Source organism: Nuphar pumila, chromosome 5 (assembly GCF_984573655.1).
Source record: "Nuphar pumila chromosome 5, dmNupPumi1.hap1.1, whole genome shotgun sequence".
Taxonomy (NCBI): domain Eukaryota; kingdom Viridiplantae; phylum Streptophyta; class Magnoliopsida; order Nymphaeales; family Nymphaeaceae; genus Nuphar; species Nuphar pumila.
In genome coordinates, this window is record NC_143253.1 from 19,480,565 (window position 1) to 19,495,093 (window position 14,529).

Here is a 14,529-nt window from a genome sequence, read left to right on the forward strand (position 1 = left end):
TTGAGAACTTCACTTGTGTTTGTATAAAGTAGGAGTTGCATTCATGAGCCAGGCCTATTAAGGTCATGTCAATTGAACTTTGGCTTTAAACTTAGATTTGGGTTTTTGACTTGGTTTGGTTTGGTCTTGTATTGACCTTTGATTATTCTTTTTGGTACTTGAAACAATTTTATTTTCAAGACCAAAATCAACATTTGATTGATGCTTTATGAGCTTTGATCAATCATTTTGATCATAGACCCGATCAACCCAAATCTTTGGAACCACCCTTGACCCAGTTCAACGTTCCTCCATGGTTGATTTATTGATCCAACATTTCAAGATCTTTCCTTTTTATTCCTAGCCATTGACCATTAACCACACCTCATATTTTGGATCATTTGGGACATCACAAGGTCATATATGACCTGTTGATTGCCCTTTTCGTTCTTGAACTTAGCTCATACCATAACCTCCCTCTCCTAGCCATTGGGGTCGGTCTAACCCAGGCCTTTTTATTGCTATTTGTTAGGATGAGGCCTATATATATATATATATGGTTTTTTCAGAGTACCTACTTCTTATTAGCCGTTCAATCTTTTGGGATCTAATGGCTAATAAGAATGCAGATCTCCCACTTTAAATATGAATGCATACCTTAAATATCACTCTCTCTCATTCTTTTCCATGCAATTGCCTTAAAGACACTCTCTTTCTCATCCTTTCCTATGCAAATGCCTTAAATGACTCACTTTCTATCCCATGATCCTTTTCCATACGGTGGTGGATATTAGTTGAAATGGACATGGATGATGGCATGTGCTCACGTACCATGTCCATGTAGTTGCATGTCTTAATAAATAAATGGTAGTCGAGAGGTTCACTCATGTCTCTCTAATTAGTTGGATCTAGTATATTTTCAACATCTAACCCAAATACGTTTTACATTCCTAATGCTTTGAATATGAATACTAGCATTATAAAAGTATAGTTCTAAAATTAAGGCCTAAATCCATCCTGCATTTTTTTTATTAGAACTCCAAAATACATGCAACTACATGGATATGGTATGTGAGCACATGGCATCATCCATGTCTATTTTAGAGAGAGGGTAAGACATTTGTATGAGAAATGATTTAAAGGAGAAAGTGCCTTTTAAGGCAATTGCATGAAAAATGATGAGAGAGAGAGTGAGTGAGTGTGACATTTAAGGTATGCATGCATATTTAAAGTGAGAAAGCTATATTCTTATTACCCACTAGATCTCAAAAGATCTAATGGCTAATAAGAGGAAGTAGGTACTCTGGGAGCACTGTATCATTACTAATATATATATATATATATATTAGTATATATATATTTCAACCCTTTTCCCTTTTCATTATCAATTGAAATTATTTCCTCCCCTCTCCCCCTTAAGCTCTCTAGTTCACACCCTTTTCTTCTCTCTTGCTTTTTTTTTTAACGAGCTCAATTACTCTTTCCCTAGTGGTCTTCATGCTTCTCTCTCTAGTGACTTCAGTAGTCAAGGCTCTACCTATGTTGAGCCTAGAATCTAAGCTTAAGATGAGCCTAGGGTACAATTAACCTAGTCAATAGGCTATTCAAGATGATTGTATCGAGTTGCTTAGGGTGTGGGTTGATCTTCGTGAGTAGGCTCTTTTGTATCCTGTGTACGAAAGTTGAATGAGTATCCGTTTGGATCAGGGACTTAATCCTAAATGGAGCAATCATCACTTTAAAGATATCATATCTATGTGTTCCTCTTAACGTACCTAGTTCAAGATAGCGCGGCAAATGCGTGCCTCTGAGCGTACCTAGTTGAAGCTCATTTGCCATACATGATTTTTCCAAAAATATTAATGTGTAAAAGGACTTTTTTCTTGCGTAAAATGTTTTGAAAAAAACTAAGAAAATGTTCATAAACAGCAAAGAATTTCAAAGAGAAAAATTTGTTAACTATCACAATAAAATGGTGATGTTTTCAAAATATCATTGACAGTTGTGACAATAATGCATGTTTCACATCTTCTAGGGAATCCAAAGAAAATAAATGCAATAGCTCCCGTTTTAGTTTAATGGAATAATGGTGAAACTACTCTAAGGAAAATGAGCTGTCATTCATTCAAAACATAATCAAGTGTAGCAAGTAAAACATGCAGAACATAAAAGAGTAGCATTAATTAATAGCTGGCCCTGTCTGTCTGCCTGCTATAAAGCCGCCAGATATATTCATAGATGGTCACTTTCCATTTGCTGGGTCACTGCCCACTTTTTAACTTTTATAGGCCTTTTGATTTACAGGAAATATGAAAATCCTGGAATTCTGCAGACCATGAACTTCTTTCTGCTTAATAGTAAGAAAACTCTTTCCTCCACATTTACAGTTCGTTGCCTAGTGGTGTAAGCTTGTGTAAATGTGAACAGAGATTTTCAACCAACCATCGGTGAGTCATCTGTTCCATTGATCTCAGAGATGGATGGTGATGGTGATGCTCGGTGTAGTCTGTAAATGCTACTGTGACATACATTTTCATCTCTGCTACTACTGTAGAGATACTGTAAGATGGCTCCACAATAGACAGCTGCTCACTGGGCTGGTGCCCCCTCAATTTATGCTGGTAGGGGCCACTCAGTAACTATTGATAAATGGTCGGCCCTCTGTGAATGGAACCATTTGAAGCATTAGTTTCTGTAATTAAAGTTCCCAAGAGGCAAGTTGGTATCAAATTCGTGACATTCTTTCATGTTAATGCTTCTGTACATGGACATATATGGATTGGCCTAGTGTAGATGGTGCTATAATCTGAAAAATCCTCTTTCTAAATCCCCACATCACGTGTTTGCGATACTGTTCACGTGACACGAAAGCATCATCACATGCTCTACTGAATGTGATCGAGTGGTCATGTCCATATGATTCATTAGATGCAATTTGAGAGAGAGAGAGAGAGAGAGTATGCCTTCATGCTTTCATTTTATTATAATTTAGAACTAAATAAGATTGCACACCAACATAGCATGGTTTTGGTAGTTGGTTTAAAGAGAAAAGGACACAAGTAAACATCTCATAGAGGCTGTGAAGCTTCTTCTATACAGTGGTCAGCTGGGAGTTTAGAAGGGTTAATTGGGAGTTTGCTACGTGGAGAATCAATGAGAAGCCGCGCAAACTGATCGAGAAGCTGGCTGTTTGTCTCGGGCAAGACGCGTTTCCTTCCTAATGGCAAAGACTCCACAGCCTTCTCCTTCAGCATCCTCTCCCCTGCTGCCATTAGTGAAGCAACTCCTTTGGAAGATGAGTCATCTATTGCTGCCCCGACATTTTTAGTTAGGAAACCATTAGCCTACATCGAAATGGCCAATTAATCATTCCTGTTTACCTTGCTTTTATGAATTAACAATCAAATGGAGTACTAAACTTCGGGATAAATCACAGTTACCAATTACAAATGGAGTACTGAACAATAGATAAACCACAAATACAATTTAAAAAGCACCACTCACCTTGCCATTACAATCAAATAGAGTACTAAACAATGATAAATCACAATTACCAATTAAATTATACTTCTCACACCTTGCCGTTACTAGCAAGAAATTAAACACAATCAGATAGTTAAAGGCAACTTGAAGCTACAATATGTGTGTGTGCGCGCGCGCCTAGAAGATGTTTTGATGTAGGCAACTAATCAATCGCAGAAAAAGTTAGGTGCAAGAATAGAGAGTAGCAGAACGTTTGGTGTACGACTGGAATTTTGCAATAAATCTCGCATAATTTAGAAATGATACTTTTGTTTCTCATTATACTCAGGTAGGTCGGTCACCACCAACCAAAATGATTATCTATTAACTTATAACACATATAAAACATTGAAATTGGAGCATAAGGTTCACGCATCACCAAGAACAACGACTGCGTACCTTGATGTCTTGAATGCATATTTTAATCCCAACGCAATTTTAGGTAAACCACAATTAAACAATCTCTACCATGATATTCCAAAAACATGAAAAATGTGCAAGATCCATGATCATGCATTCTGAGCGGTTTCACTGCCCATGGTTTACTGTGAATCTTTGGACCACCATTTGGGAGGTGTGTTACTTTAGGATACCTGTAGTGTGTGGGCTATTGATTTTTAGCGCTTTAAAAAACATATCTAAACATCGAAAAATCATAATCCAAAACATGTCACTCACTAAAAGAATGATAAAAATTCAATATGTAAAGTCCGATCAAAGAAAAACTCGATCATAAATCCAATATGTAAGTCCAATCGATGAAAAACTCAATTGTTAGAGAAGGAACACCCTCAATTATCAATCGGTTGTAGATTTTGAACCTTCCTTTGATTGGACAATCCTTCTTCCATATATATATATATATATATATATATATATATATATATATATATATATATATATATATAGAGAGAGAGAGAGAGAGAGAGAGAGAGAGAGAGAGAGAGAGAGAGAGAGAGATTTCCCACATGGAGGATCATGTGCAATGTGATTATATACTTTTAATGTGCTGCTGCACTTGTTCATCCTCCATCTTTGGTATACAACCTATCAGCTGCCAGGCACAAACAATGATGAAGGGTGATCAGGTGCAGCGGCATACTAAAAGTGTGCAATCACATTGCACCTGATCCTCCTTCCATATCCAAAAGAGCTTGCCATGTTATTGGAGGTTTGTCATCTAGCCCATAAGTACCTTTTACCGTTGACTGTTAATCTTCTTTACACCCGAAGGGACGTTAGGCATCTCTCACTAAATGTAGCAGCCTTGGAGTTCATAAACTTGGTCACATTTCAACTGATGCCAAACTATCCTTAGGAAAGAAAACATGTTCTATCTCATTCCCATTTATGTTGAGATTGTTAAGGAAGTGGACCTACATCCAGTTGATCCAGAAGACTCTTACGCAGATCTAGGATCCAACGTGGGTGCATAGTCCCATATAATGAATCCTAGAGAGACAAGGATTCCTACTAGTAGGAGATCTCTTCATATGGAGACTCTTGATCAGAAGGCGCCACCCCTAGGTGGGACACCGAGTCAGACTCCTCTATATCAAGAAAATCAATCTTGTGTGGACTCCAAGAAGCCTAGTAATTGTAGAGTCCTTTTTGCTCATAATTATAATCACATGAGGTTCAATTGGATTATGAACTTTCTTCATGTAATCTCTATATAAAGGAAGAGAACCTCTCATCTCTGCGCTAATTCAGAGAGAGTTTTCCTGTGAATGTAGGTCACGATAGACCGAACCACATAAAATGTGTTCTTCTGTGTGTGCTTTCTCAAATTCATGTGGTTTGAATCTTTACATGGTATCAAAGCCAAGCTCAACTCTTGTGAAGTTGTGATCATGGTGTGTCCTTCCAATCGTTGGTTGATATGGTGTTAAGTTCTGTAAGTTCGTCTTCCCTGAGTTCCAACTCTGTAATTCAATGAAACATGTTTTCCTCTCTGGTCCATCAAGCTGGAAAGGGACAATTATTTGTTATAGCATTTCTAGATCGAGTTCATGATGTATAATCAAGATCTCATCAAATATGTGCATGGCTCATTTCCTGCTCCAAGTTCGTATGTAAGAGAAGGTGAGCTATTAAAATCAAATCCAGAATTTATATATTTCATGAAAATGATCCGACCAACTCGCATTGAGTTAGATAAAGGCCACAATTATAAAAGGTGTTTTGAGACAGACTATATGTGTCCCATCTGCTATCGAAGCATAGATTGTGTTAGAACAATCCTATGTGTCACCCTCAAGTATTTGTATTCTTTAGTTGAAGCATGACCTGTAGAATGTAAAAAAGAAAAAAAAAGTTTGTTGGAATATTTGAATCATGTAAATTTTCTTGCAGATTTTTCATGCGTAGCTAATAAACCTGTTTATGATGGAGACTTGGTTCAATATATTTTGAATAGTCTCTCTCGAGATTATGAAAGTTTTATAACAATAGTTGCCACATTCGCCCTCAACAAACTTCTTAAGTTTTCTAAAATTTTGATTTACTTTTAAATCAAGAAAAAAAACTTCAAATGTTGAATCCGAAGTCTATCCAAGTAGTTGAATCTTCCTCCACCGCCTTTTTATTTTAAAGAGAGCGTAGCCGAGGCCGTGATAGCCGCGGTGGTAGAGGAAGAGGGGGACGTTTCAATCCATTCTTCCAAAAATTCCAAAATTCTCAAGGGCAACCGAGGGCATCCCAACATGAACAAAAGGGTAGTCAAGTTATTTGCCAGTTCTATGGTCACAAAAATCATATGGCCTGCACATGCTATGACAGACCAAAAGCATTCATTGCCATGGCTCTTAATAATATGCGACTGAGTGTGGTACCCTGATACTAAGGCCACCCACCATGTTACTTTAGAAGATTTGAGTATGACTAGCAAGAGCAAATATCATGGGACATATGGTATTATAGTAGGAAGTGGCAGTTACCTATCTACAATTCAAGTAATATATCTTTGCAGTATGAAAGTAAGTGTTTCAAGTTTACTCTTCATGTTCTTTCTATTAAGAGAAATATGTTGTGAGTAGCTAAATTTTATTGAGATAACTATTGTTTATTTCAGTTCAATGCTAATAGTTTTTGTGTTAAGGATATACGATGCAAGATTACTCTCATAAGAAGTCCTAGTGAGGGAGAACTTTACCCATCATCAGAAGGACAACGAGGACATAAAAAACAATCTCCTAAAGTCAGTTTTGCTTCTGTTACCCCAAATAAGTTTAGATGTCCTGATGAAGTATGACACTGCAGGTTGGGTCATCCTGGGGTTAAATTTTTTGACATATTAGTGAACAATAGATTTATTTTATTGGATAAAAAAGATGAACTTGAGTTATGTTCGACTTTTGCAATTTGCAAAATTCACAAGTTGCCCTTTGCAAGAGTTGAATTTTCTGCTCAAGCCCCTTTAGAGTTAATTCATGCAGATCGCTTGGGGCTTGAATCGACACCATCTTGTGAAGGATATCGTTTTTATCTTTCACTTGTTGATTACTTCTCAAAAATTTTGTGGCTATTTTCTTTAGTTAAGAAGTCTGATGCCCTTTCATGTTTTATAAATTTTAAAAATATTGTGGAAAAATAACTTAATAGTCAAGTCAAGATATTCCACAGTGATAGTGGAGGAGAATTTGTCAGTGAGAGATTCACATGATTCCTAAATGAGTATGACATTAAACGTTAGTTGTTTTGTCCTCACACTCCCGAACAAAACAATGTAGTAGAAAGAAAACATAGACATGTTGAAATTAGGTTGAGTCTGTTGTACTATGCCTCCCTGGATGAATTGCTCTTAAAATGTGTGCCTGAATATGAGTATCTAAAATTTTTTGAATGCACGTTATCTGTATCTGGTTCTGTATGCCAAGTCCAAACTCAATCCAAAGTCCAAAATTTGTGTTTTTTTGAGATATGGTGCAAGCTACAAATGATAGATTTGTTATGATCTCATGAACAATAAAATGTTTATCTCATGACATGTTGTCTTTGATGAAGAAAAAAATTCTTATGCTGGAAAGAAGTAGCCTATTATTGTTACTATGTTATAAGTGTCCAAGTGGATACAAAGTAAAAAAACTTGATCTATTCAGAATTCATCCCCCACTGAGACGGCATAAGAGAGACCAACCATGAAACCAATATTGTTACCCAATCACATTGAATCTGGGTTATCAATTGGACTGTCCCATGTGTCTACTCCTGAAACCGTGTTACCCCTTGGAGCACCTGACTCAACTGACCATCCTAGCCCTGCAAGTGGTTGTGTTATGACCAAACTCCTATCTCTAAGCACTGACCCTATCTCTTCTTTCCCAAGCTCTTTGCCTCTCAGGATCCATCATATGATTACTAGATCTCATGATAGTACATTGAAACCCAGATTATTCTTCAGTTCTAGATATCTCATTGCTCTTTTAAGTGAAATAAGTCAAGATGATAAAAAATTATCCTCTTTTAATGAGATAGTCTTTGAACTGAAGTGGTGTCATGCAATAGACGAAGAAATCAAAGCTCTTCACCAAAATAAAACCTTGACCCTTGTTTCTCTTGATAAAGTCTCAAATCATGTTGAATGTAAGATGATCTACAAGATTAAAAGATACTCAAATAAAACCATAGCTCGGTACAAGGCACACCTAGTATCCAAGGGATACAATCAATAAGAGGAGGTCAATTATTTTAAAACTTTCAACCCTGTCATTAAACTCACTTATGTTCAAATAGTTTTATATGTTATGGTTAGTTTTGGGTGACTCATTCACTAGTTAAATGTTAGTAATGCTTTTTTGAATGGTATTTTAAAAGAAAAAGTTTATATGAGTCAACCTCTGATTTAAAAAACAAGAGGCATTCTAATTTTGTATGTAAGTTGAATCGTGTCATCTATGGATTAAAACCGACTCTTTAAACTTAGTTTGAAAGACTTCATGTGTACTTAGAAAAATTGGAGTTTATTGAGTCCAAAGTCGATGCATTCCTATTTATTTGCTATAAGAATGATTTTTATATGTTTGTTCTTATATGTGTTGATGATATTATATTATTATAAGAAACTCATATGAGAATGTTAGGGAAGTTATTCATGATTTTGGTAGTAAAATCTCTATCAAGGACTTAGGAACCCTTCATTACTTCCTTGAGATTTTGGTGGTTCACAAGCCCTCAGGGATAGTACTATGTAAGAGAAAATATATTATGAATCTTTTGATTAAAACATGCATGATAGATTGCAAACCTGTGGTCCTAATATGGTTCTTTCTAAGCATGATGGTATCTTATTAGAATATGCAACCCAATATAGAAGCATCGTTGGGGCTTTACAGTATATCACCTTCACCAACCAGATATAGCATACTTGGTCAATAAAACCTATCAGTTTATGCATGAACCTAAGGCCATTGACTACATATAAAACGAATTTTGAGATATCTTAAAGACCTTAAATATGGGTCTGCAAATTCAAAAGTCAAAATCTCTTTGTTTGTCTGCATACTCTGATGCTGATTGAGCAGGGTGCCCAAATGATCATAAATCAACCAGTAGTTACCTGACCTTCATGGGACCAAATTTACTGTCTTGAAATTTTAGTAAACAACCTACAATTGCCAAGTCTAGTATAGAAGCTAAGTACAAGGTCGTGGCTAAAGTAGTTTATGAGCTTAGTTGGCTTAAGCAATTGCTGACAGAGCTACACGTGACATCTCAGAAATCACCTAGTTTATGGTGTGACAATCTAGGTGACATATATTTAATGCTAATCTTGTATTCCATGCCCAAACTAAAATATTGAAATCGACCATCACTTTGTTCGAGAAAAAGTTTTCAGGGGTGATATTATTGTGAAGTTTATTTATTATCAAGATCAAATCATTGATATCCTCACCAAACCTTTGGCATGACCAAAGTTTAATCAGTTTAGAGATAAGCTCAATCTCAAAGAGATCAACTTGAGGAGGCATGTTAAGGAAGTGGACTTGCATCTAGTTGATCTAGAAGATTCTTGCCCACATTTAGGATCCAACGTGGGTACAAAGTCCCATATGATGAATCCTAGATAGACAAGAACTCCCAACAATAGGAGGTCTCTTCATATGGAGACTCCTAATTAGAAGATGTTATCCCCAGGTGAGACACCCAATCAAACTCATCTACATAAAAAAAAATCAAATCTTAGATGGACTTCAAGAATCCTAGGAATTGTAGTCATTTATGCTCAAAATTGTAATCACAAGAGGTTCAATTGGATTATGAACCTCCCTCATGTAATCTCTACATAAAGGAAGAGAACCTCTCCTCTTTAAATCAATTCAGAGAGAGAGAGAGAGAGAGAGAGAGAGAGAGAGAGTTTTACCATGAACGTAGGTCACAATAGAGGGAACCACGAAAAATATGTTACTTTGTAAGTGTGCTTTTTCAAAGTCGTGTAAGTTGAATCTTTACAAAGATCACATAAAAGCATGCCCAACTTTATGAACTGTGAAGTTCCAACTAGTAACATAAACACTGCAATCATGGAGTAAACCATAGACCAACCATCGCTTCCCGTTTCTTCAATTCAAGTGTAGACATGTTTGCATATGTTACCAAATAACCCAAACGAAGAAAAGATAAAACACCATCTTTTCCCGTCCACAGATCCATATTTGTCCCAAATTTCAATAGAAAAAGCTTATTCAATCATTCTTTTATTGAACCTCCTTTTTCCTTTAGTGATGGCAATGGACCAGGGGAAAATGCCTTTTTGTCCTGTTTGGACAACTCAAGGTCCAACACGCACCTTAAGCGTTATACCATAAGAAATTCATGAGCCTACTTTTGTTTTTTTATAGGCACGCTGGGTTTAGACAGACCCTTACCAGTCATTCAACCATACCATTGGGATTCTAATTTGTGACGTCCTAAACACAAGGTGACGTGCACTAGCTGCTCCTACCAGACAAGCGGAACCCCACCCACGTTGATGCACCATAACCTACTTTTCCACAGATGGGGAAGTCACAAATCTCGTTATTGGGATTTTTTTTTTGGAGAGAAGATTGTATCATAATAAATTACGGAAATTTTGTTTTTCTCAAGAAAAATCTATGAAAATATAAAACAAATAAAATGTAAAAAGTGTTAATATCATTACAAAATTGCAATATTTTAAATAGGTGGCATTTAAAATATGGTTTTAATATGAAAAATACCGCATATAGACTAGATTCGGATCAGGATCCATTTGAGAACTTTAGTATAATCACTGGTCCAATTTCAAATAAGATTACTTAATATCCGGTTAGTGTGTGGATCTGAACTTATTTCTCACAAGATTATATCCGATTGTGCATGATTCGCTAACCCCTTCAACCGGGTTACAACCATTTCCATCCGTATGGCAACCCCAAAACAAATGCAAGGAGATACAGACCTTGCTTGCGTTTAAAAAACAAGTTCACTTGACGACCTGGTAGGCCTGCTCCTTTCTATGTATTCTTTTTGTACGTGGCATTACGTAAATACCAGGGTTTGATTTTTCCGTCATTCAAGTAAGCACCCTACCATTACTCGAAAAGGAAGACGAGGAGGAAGGATTAGTGGTACCTGGATTCGGATGTAATTGGATCGGTTCCAAGAGAAGGCGTTCCCGAGCACCTGATCCACCGTATCCGAGACCCCGTCCAGCACAATGTCCACCACCGGCTTGGACCAAACCCCGCCGCGCCACCACCGCCGGCTCCGCCCGATATCGCTGCCGGGGCCCCGCCGGGCAGGTCCGCAACCGACTGAGAGCAGCAGGAGGTCGCCGACGCCGTCGACGCCGGGGAAGTCGCGCTTGTTGTGCAGCACGTGCGTGACGGCCGCCGCCGACGGGTTGTTCATCACGAGCCCGCCGTCGACAGCCGTGCACGCGGTCCGGCCGTCGACGGACCCGAGACGGAAGGGTCCGAACTCGCCCGGCGTGGCCGCCGTCGCCCTGCCGACCCGCCAGAGCTCGAAGTCGAAGCTCGCAGACTCGGCGGCGTCGGCGCGCGAGAACACGAACGGCGCGCCGCTCCTGAGGTCGTAGCACGGCACCAGCACGGGCTTGACCGTATCCCTGAGCGTCAGCGCCCTCCCTTCCCTCGTGAACACCTCCCTCAGGAACCTATCGAACCGCCGGCCGGAGCATCCCCGACGGAAGAACCCCGAAGACCGGAATACGCCCCCCAGACCCTCCGCCAGCGTCCTCACCGCCTCCTCGGCCGCAAACAGGGGCCGTCCGCTGCCGTCGTCGGCGACGAGCATCGCAGCCAGCACGCCGCCGATCCCGGTCCCGGCGACGACGTCGACGTAGTCCGCGATCCTCGAGCTGGGGTCGCCGGTCTCGGCCCGGAGACGCTGCTCGAGGTGGACAAGCGCCCGGCCGGCGGCTACCGCCCGGAGCCCACCGCCGTCGATGCATAGGATCCTGACTCGGTCGCAATTGAGTCGTCCAGCGAGCCATTTCTTCTCTAGACTGGAGAAGATGGAGTACGTAATAACCCTGCTCACCTCCTCCTTCGCCTCCATTTGGGAGGAACCAAACAGAACCCGAGGGAATGAAATCCTCTTGAAACACCAGAGAGCTTAACGCTGAGAGAGAGAGAGAGAGAGAGAGAGAGAGAGAGGTTGGCTTTGTCACACACAGAAGCTGTGGTTTTTATGCGTGTGTGGAGTGAGTGAGCCGGGTGACAGTGAGATTCCTTTTGATTGATCAAGTAACTTCACTCAGACTGCCCTTTTTCTTTTTTCTTTTATGGTGGAAACGAGTGTTGTGCTCTATAGAAATTTAGAAGAATTCCCCACCGACGGTTTCGGCCCTTTTTTTTTTCTTTTAAGACAACCGTTGGTTGAATGAAACTAGTATTTTTTGGCATTAATGAAGCAGTGAGCGAACTCGCAAAAGCTGAGATAGGAAAAGCAGTGCAAGTCAGTGAAGCTGGACTTAGTTTGACTAAAGTATGCTTATCCCCTTCGGGATTTGGGAAGTCCTTGCTTTGGAAGTTGCTGATTCCGCTTGGAGTACAAGGCAAACCCGGTCTGATAACTGAAATTCAAATCCAACCATGTGATCGATTTTAAAGCCTTAACAAAATCTGGTTTATACATCAAAAATTGGATAATTCAAGAGCGGGTTCTTATAAAATCATGCATGTAGATCACATTCATACAGTTAGATTGAAGAGAAAAGAATAAAAAATATATAAAAATTGTGGTTCACACATTAGTTCTCATACTTTCAGTTCTCATATACTAGTGATCTCTCTCTCTCTCTCTCTATATATATATATATATATATATATATATATATATATATATATATATATATATATATATATATATATATATATATATATATAAATTATAACTCAAAAGATCACATTTTTACATCATATAAGCATAGTCTAAGGTATGATCCTTAGCAAACAAACAATGCTGAACACATCTATATGGGTAGCTAGATTGAGTCTATACAACCTGCATGTATGACAAATATTTTCCTCTAATATATATATATATATGGTTTGCTTTTGGTGTCATGGTAGAACTACAATATATAACCAAATGGTTGAAACTAATCTTGTAATTTCACTTGTGCTGCCCAAAGCAAGTGCCTAAAGGTGACAAGTTCAAGTTGGATAAGTTTAATAGAACAAAAGACTTTAGGTCAGACCTTATGCATAAGATAAGAATTATATTTGTATTCAAATGTTGGGAAAAAATTTACTAGAGAAAGATTGTTGAGGATTTGCAACTGTGTGTCAGTTTGGGCAATGAGGTGAAAGAAGGATGAATGGACCTCATCATGCGTTTGGTGGGAATTTTTTGTTAGGGACAATTCTTGTCCAAACTTCACGTGCTCGCATGATGAAGAGAACATACTGATCTCGTTTGTCGGTTTCCATCAATATCACAAAAACTCAAGAAACTTCATTCTTTTCAAAGACATGATCATCATTACCATTTTATTAGGTGCTAATAGATGCCCTTCCCACCCTAATGTGGAACTTAGGGCCCTTAACACTGTCAACATGGACACCAACTTGACTCGATACGAAGTTGTGACACTAGTTTGCGTTTTTTTTCTTCTTTTTTTTAGCAAAACAGGATATGGGGACAAAGTTTTTATTACTATTTTATTGATTAGAAATGTTTTTTACATTTTAATATAAATATTATTAAACAAGATATTGTCTATACGTGTCAGTGCATGTCGTATCCCTATGTAGCGAAAATGGCATGCTCCCATGGCGTAGCTTTGAAATGTGACAAAATTCTCAATTGCTTGACTTTCTAAGAATCCTCATTGATTAAAGTTTTTGTTACCATGAAATAAAGGGTGTCCTAGAACGTTCTAGTACTCCCCTTGTCAATACTTCATCCCCATTTCATGTCCTCCATCCCCTGTCCAAACAGGGCCGAGGCCGAGAGGGGCCTCGTTTTCCCTCGGTTTATTGCCATTCCTTAGAAGGAAGGGACGGGGCGGGGCAGGGGAAAGTGTAAGTTCATCCCCACCTCCATCGCTGCATGGGTTTTGATTTTAACCTTGATCCCCACCTCCATCCTCATTCTATGTCCTTAATCCCCGTTCCAAACAGGATAAGGTGGGGCGGGGCCCCGTTTCCCCCCGATCCACTGCCATCCCTACTTACCAATGAATAATTGTGTATTACATGGTGAAAGGAGAAATTATCTTAACTCCCTAAAAAAAGAAAAGAGAAATTATCTTAACAAAAAAAAAGGCAATTAGTATTATTATTTAACTAAAGGCATGGAAGACCATAAAAAAATATATAGCTTAATGTCAACCATTAATTATACTATTTCAAGTTTCCTTTTTTTTTCTTTTTCTAAAAACGTTTCTTAATTTCTTACCATAATAAACAAATAAAATAAGGGAATTAGGCATTAGTAACAGGCAATGTGAAAATCTCATCCGATTTTTCTCTCAATGCGCGAAAACCTTATATTAAAAGAAAAACTTTACTGAGAAAATCTTTAAAAAGTCTTGCCACA

At 38.5% G+C, this 14,529-nt stretch overlaps 1 pseudogene across 1 annotated transcript; it reads right to left on the reverse strand.

The window, feature by feature from the left end:
• Nucleotides 1-2,943: 2,943 nt before the first annotated feature.
• On the reverse strand, nt 2,944-12,042 carry LOC149837015 (putative inactive patatin-like protein 9 pseudogene; annotated as a pseudogene). The gene is made up of 2 exons (XR_016432231.1): nt 11,095-12,042; nt 2,944-3,323 (listed from the first exon to the last, which is right to left on the reverse strand). The product of XR_016432231.1 is annotated as a putative inactive patatin-like protein 9 pseudogene (transcript).
• Nucleotides 12,043-14,529: the final 2,487 nt, after the last annotated feature.